We start from the raw sequence: 7,032 nt of genomic DNA, 5'->3' as shown, positions 1-7,032 counted from the left end.
GGACTACCATGTCCACCCTGCATGCCACATTGCTATGGGGCCACCTTCTTCTGGCTTTTCTTTGCTAGGTGGTTGTCTATAAAAGTTTTCAACACAAAACAAAGTCTGTCAAGTATCCTAAATCATTTAATGGATCAAATAATTGTATTTCAACATGTTGACTGTAATCTATATTTATTTTGTCTTTTTAGTAGCTTTCAAGAAATTAATTATACCCTAGTCTATGGACTCGATATAGTGATAATAAAATATTTTGCTCATAATTCTAGTTCTTAACTGTTTATTAAAATATAGACTGATAATTGGTTTTTTTGTAATTGTTATATGTCTAAAATTCTAAAACAATTGAAAGCTCTCACTTTGGAAAGAATTAGAAACATGAACAAAAGGGATTTTGTGCAAATCAGAATGTGAGATTATTTGATTCTCAGCTATTTCACAAGTTGGGGTTCTTGGGCACAGAGGCACAAGGCGTACAAGACAGCTTCTGCCTCCATTTTAATTTTTTACCTTAGACCTACAATAGCCCTCAGAGACCAACATTCTCTCAGGAAGTAGAACACATATTAGATCCATTCAATGAGCATCTCCTGCTTTTCTGAGCTATTCTCTGTAGAAAGAGGACACTAAGAAAGTTCCTCATGTCATGCTGCCACATGGAACTCCCTATATAAGGGAACAGAATGACTTGCAACAGGGACACAGAGTTCATTCTGCATGGAGGGGGCCATATCCTCTTGCATCTCTAGTTCATTTTCTCTAGATCCAGACTTGAATAGGGCCCTGAACAGGGCATCACGGCTCTGGGTCACTAGCTTATAGATGATGTGCTCGGATCTCCATTCCATACACATTTATCTTTGAGTCAGTCTGATGTAGACTAACCTAACCTGGAGCTAGCTATATTGCTGAAGCTACCCTAAATCCTTATCCTCAGTGGAGGTGTGGACCACCACAACCTGCAGTGAAACAAGTTTCTGTGGAACAGTATATTTTTATTTTTAAGGAAAAACTGGAGGGTAAAAAGCACCATTGGTACTGGAAGCTACTGATTGAAATGGGAGGTCTGATTTCAAAGTCGTTCAAATCCTTGCTAGAGGCTGGGCTTGATATATTGCTCTTTCCATCCCATGAAAAGAAGAGGCAAGAGGATCAGAACATAGCCAGTCTTACTACAGAAGCGGCTCATACAGGACAGCCTGTTTCAACAGCAACAATGAGCCCCAAAGGAGCCAGTATAGAGACTGATTTCCTGTTTGAGGTCACTGGCTGGCCTCTTGGATACTGAGTGCTCTGCCAAGCCAATTTTCTGTGTCTACACAGTGACCAAATCAGCAAGCACCCATCCCAGATATTCACTCTATCTCTAAGGCTGGCATGTGGCCCCAGGTAATGCAGATTATTCTCTTTTGCTCATATAAATGCGTTTAAAACATTAATTTTAATCCATGTTTGCTGGTATGAGAAGATGAGGTAAGATATTTGCAAATTGGACCAAGCCTGATCTGAAGATTAAGTGGCAACTTCAAAAAAAAATACCATAGTGTCTGTACATGTCTCTTACCCCAACATACTCAAATCTGAGGGAGGTAGAATTGTTTATCATCCATGGTAGGCTACAAATTAAGATCCTCTAGAAAGGCAGAAGCTTACAAAAATTAACAAAAGTGTACGCTGATTAGAGTGAAATGGAGATGTATCTCATTGGTGGAATGCTTGCCTGGGATGTATGATAACCTGGGGCTCTATCTCCAGTGTCGTACACTATGAAAGAAATGTGGGGATTCCACACTTAATTGTTCAGCTCAGTGGTTGAGCATGGCTTGAGTCTAATTCCTGGTCTTTCTCTTCACAACATGGGTAAACTTAGGATATTAGGAATTTCTGTAGGTAAAGTACTTGGAGGTAGAGATTCACAATAAATCAGGAGTTTATTTCACATAATCAAAATATTTGGAATCACCTTTAATTTTTCATTCTCAAGATTTATTCATTTTCATTTGTTTGGTATGTATGGGTGTGTTTCAGGTTCTTAACAAAGAATCTCAATATATAGAACTATTAAGGAATACCCAGGGCCCCAACCTCTGTCTTGAAAAGGGCAGACAGACAGGTAGTGTCCTAATACAAACTCCTAGTATTCTTTTGCTCATCCTCAGTGCAGGCCTCAAACTGGAGCCCAGTGAAAATTACAGTATTGTTCACCAATTCAGCTCAAAGATACACTTGAAACTCCAAATATTCTCTTCATTGTGTGGCATAAAGGGATAACATTGGAGCCACACAAAAATCGGTAAAAATGCCCATCTTCCCAAAACCAATCTACAGATTCAATGCAATCCCCATCCAAATTCCAACTCAATTCTTCATAGAGATAGAAAGAGCAATTTGCAAATACATTTGGAATACCAAAACACCCAGGATAGCCAAAACTATTCTCAACAATAAAAGAACTTCTAGGAGAATCACCATCCCTGACCTCAAGCTGTATTACAAAGCAATAGTGATTAAAAAAAAAAAACTCCAAGGAATTGGTAGAGAAACAGGAAGGTAGATCAATGGAATAGAATTGAAGACCCAGAAATGAACCCACACACCTATGGTCACTTGATCTTTGAAAAAGGAGCTAAACCTGTCCACTGGGAAAAGGACAGCATTTTCAACAAACGGTGCTGGTTCAACTGGTGGTCAACATGTAGAAGAATGCAAATTGATCCATTCTTATCTCCTTGTACCAAGCTCAAGTCCAAGTGGATAAAGGACCTTCACATAAAACCAGATACACTGAAACTAATAGAAGAGAGGTGGAAAAGAGCCTCAAATAATTGGGTACGGGGCAAAAGTTCCTGAACAGAACACCAATGATTTATGTGCTAAAATCAAGAATTGACAAATGGGACCTCATAAAATTGCAAAGCTTCTGTAAGGCAAAGGACACTGTCAATAGGACAAAATGGCAACCAACAGATTGGGAAAAGATCTTTACAAATACTACATCTGATAGAGGGCTAATATCTAATACATACAAAATGCTCAAGAAATTAGACTCCAGACAACCAAATAATCCTATTAAAAATGAAGTACAGAGATAAAGAATTCTCAACTGAGGAAATTCGAATGTCTGAGAAGCACCTAAAGAAATGTTCAGCATCCTTAGTCATCAGGGAAATGCAAATCAAAACAACCTTGAGATTCCACCTCAAGCCAGTCAGAATGGCTAAGATCAAAAACTGCTGATGCTGGCAAGAATGTGAAGGAAGAGGAGCATGGCTCCATTTTTGGTAAGATTGCAAGCTGATACAACCACTCTGGAAATCAGCCTGGTGCTTCCTCAGAAAATTGGACATATCATTGCCTGAGGATCGAGCTACACCACTGCTGGCCATATAACCGGAAGGTGCTCTAACATATAACAAGGACACATGCTCCACTATGTTCATAGCAGCCTTATTTATAATATCCAAAAGCTGCAAATAACCCAGATGTCCTTCCACAGGGGAATGGATACAGAAAAATGCAGTACATTTACATAATGGAGTATTACTCAGCTATTAAAAACAATGAATTCATGAAATTCTTAGGCAAATGGATGGAACTAGAAAATATCATCCTGAGTGAGGCAACCCAGTCACAAAAGAACACACATGGTATGCACTCACTGATTCGTGGACATTTGCCCAAAAGCTTGCAATACCCAAGATACAACTCATAGACCATGTGAAGCTCATGAAGAAGGAAGACCAAAGTGTGGGTGCTTCGGTCCTTCTTAGAAGGAGTAACAAAATACTCATGGGAACAAATATGGAGGCAAAATATGGGACAGAAACAGAAGGAGGGGCTGTCTAGAGACTGTTCCACCTGAGTGTCCTTTCCATGTCCAGTCTCCAAAGGCAGACACTGATGTGGATGTCAGGAAGTGCTTGCTGACTGCAACCTGATACAGAAGTCTCCTTAGAAGTCTGCCAGAACCTGACATATACAGAGACAGATGCTCACAGCTAATCATAGAACTGATCATGGGGTTTCCAATGTAGAAGTTAGAAGACTCAAGGAGCTGTAGGAGCTGAAGGAGTTTGCGGCCCCTTGGGGACAGAAACAATACCAAACAACCAGAGCTCCCAGGGCCTTAGCCACCATCCTGGAAGCATATAGGGAGGGACCTATAGCTCCACCTGTATATTTAGGGGAGGATGGCCTTGTTGGGCATAGGTGGGAGAGGAAGTCCTAGGTCCTGTGAAGGCTGGATGTCCCAATGTGGGGAAATTTCAGGTTGGGGAGGAGGGAGTTGTTGGGCTGGTTTGGGGCACATCCTTATTGAAGCAGGAGGAGGGGGGATGGGATAGGCGGTTTCTGCGTGGGGGAGAAATGAGGAAAAGAGAGATCATCTGAAATGTAATAAAGTATCCAATAAAAAAATTAATCTAAGAAAAGAAAAAACAAAAATCCAATAGTGAAGGTCCTTCCCAAATATGCCCTGAGGCAGCAGCTGACCTGTGAAGCACAAGCATCCTTCTTAAAGTGGATGCAGCAGAGAAAGAGCTACCTACATTTGTGTTGTATGAAGATAAAGATCCAGCTTATGATCATGAAGTTTATTAGAGAGATCTTGAATGTCATTTCTCCAGAGTACGTCTAGGAATTGGAAGTGAACATTGAGTAGAATGTGTTCAGGCTGGCCCATTTTGCTCCCTGCCTTGGGCAGGTGAGCAATCTTCACAAACTCCTCCTGAGATCCCTCTATAAGAATGTCTTCAAGATTGCCAATAGTACAGGACACAGAGAAGACAAATGTGTGAAGAGGTTCAGTTATCTCTTTTCCAAATTCAGTTGTCTTCGGCATCTCTCCATGAGTAGCATCCACTTTCTCACAAACTACGAGAATGAGGTCTTCAGGTAAGCAAGGATGGAGGGCTGGGTCATCTAGCAGAACAAATTTTCCTTTTAGCATCTCAGGATTAGTGGTGCAGGATGCCTGCCAGTCAATCACTTGGAACAGACATTTGGGATCTCTTTAGACTATTGAAGTTGTGTATAGTGATTTAAAAACTCAAATGAGCACTCCTGAAGCAGAGGAAAGAAGTGAGATAAGGAGTAGGTCAGACTTCTTAAGGAGGAGTTGGAATTCTTGGAATTCCAACCAATGGCCAACCAATTGATCAGAAAGGCAACAGGAAGGTGAACTGGTCCATTTTACAACAGTGAAAACCTCACCCCACTCTCTCCATCATTTGCCAGAACTAATCGTTTGGTCTCTTCTATTCCTAGGTGCCTGACGATGGCCTTGGTGACCCTCTCCATCACTCACTACCAAATTTCACAGTCAGACTTGGATTCCTTCTCCTGCTGTCAGAGCCTCTTTCTGCTCAAACATCTGGAGAGGAGAGGTATGGTCTTACTGGATTTGGATCTTTTGCCTCTGAGAGGTCTCCTTTAGAAAGCTTCAGTCACTCTTGAGACTGTGGATTTGCAAGGGTACAGGGTGAAGGACTACCAGCCCAATGCCCTCCTGCTTGCCCTCAGACAATGCTCTCAGCTCACCAAGGTCAACTTCTACAACAATGACTTCTCCATGCACATCCTAAAGTACTTTTTACAGCACACATCCAACTGGAGCATCTCTTTCTTTAGGTTAGGGAAGTTTTCTTCTATAATTTTGTTGAAGATATTTACTGGTGCTTTAAGTTAGGAATTTCACTTTCATCTATAACTATTATCCTTAGGTGTGGTCTTCTCATTGTGTTCTAGATTTCCTGGGTGTTTGGGGTTAGGAGCTTTTCAAATTTTCTATTTTCTTTGACAATTGTGTCAATGTTTCCCATGGTATCATCTGCACATGAGATTCTCTCTTCTATCTCTTGTATTCTGTTGGTGATGCTTGCATCTATGACTCCTGATCTCTTTTCTAGGTTTTCTATCTCCAGGGTAGTCTCCTTTTGATATTTCTTTATTGTTTCTACTTCCACTTTTAGATCTTTGATAACCATCCTTAATTTTCTCACCTGTTTGGTTGAGTTTTATTGCAATTCTTTAAGGGATTTTTGTGTTTCCTCTTTAAGGGATTCTATCTCTTTTTCTGTGTTCTCCTGTAATTCTTTAAGGGAGTTATTTATGTCCTTCTTAAAGTCCTCTATCATCATCATAGGAAGTGATTTTAAATCTGCATCCTGCTTTTCAGGTGCTATGGGATCTCCAGGACTTGCTATGGTTGGAGAACTGGGTTCCGATGATGTCAGATAACCTTGGTTTCTGTTCCTTATGTTCTTGGGCTTGCCTTTCACCATCTGATTATCCCTAGTGCTACCTGCACTCACTGTCTCTGACTGGAGCCTGTCTTTCTAGTTGTCTTGCTTATGTCAGAACTCCTCAGAGTCCAGCTGTCTCTGTGATCCTTTGATCCTGAGCTCCTGGGTGGAAGAGCTCCTGAGACTCAGGCTGCCTCTGGGATCCTGAAGTCCTAGGATCCTGACATGTTAGAGCTCCTGAGAATCCAGATTTTTCAACTGCTCGAAGTGCAGTAGTTCCTCTGCTGCTCTGAGTACAGTAGTTCCTCTGGGATGGGTCAGCATATGGTGTCTTCAGGGGATCATACCAGCTAGGAGTCTGCCCTGGCAGAAAGCCACTATTGGATTGTCATGCATGGTATCTGAAGAACTTCTCCTGTCCTCTGTATCAGCCCATATGTTTCAGAAGGCAAGGTGCACATTGTTCAGGTCGAGAATCTGAAGTTTTTCGTGTGCTGAAGGTGAAACTTGTCAAGTGTCAGCAGATATGACAAGACTCTCAATCAGATTTCACTACATGACTATAAACTCTACTCTCCCCAACTGTGACAAAGTGTGTGTTTTTCAAACAAAAAGAGCGTAATGTACATACATGCATATTCAGACATGACCACTTTCCTTCTACTAAGGTACCCATTATTTCTCCTTCATCCCATTATTAGTGGTTGTGGAAATGCCATTATACTGTGAGGCTACCTCTACTCTAAAACCCAATCGACAGGCAACTGTCCTTAGTCCAAGCAAACAATAG

At 41.2% G+C, this 7,032-nt stretch overlaps 1 pseudogene; it reads left to right on the top strand.

Moving 5' to 3' along the window:
• The first annotated feature begins 4,426 nt into the window (after nt 1-4,426).
• Nucleotides 4,427-6,772, top strand: LOC114633880 (annotated as a pseudogene).
• Nucleotides 6,773-7,032: the final 260 nt, after the last annotated feature.

This window comes from Grammomys surdaster, unplaced genomic scaffold (genome assembly GCF_004785775.1).
Source record: "Grammomys surdaster isolate TR1022 unplaced genomic scaffold, NIH_TR_1.0 772, whole genome shotgun sequence".
Taxonomy (NCBI): Eukaryota; Metazoa; Chordata; class Mammalia; order Rodentia; family Muridae; genus Grammomys; species Grammomys surdaster.
The sequence above is the reverse complement of the archived record's forward strand: the minus strand, read 5'-3'. Positions and strand labels throughout refer to the sequence as shown.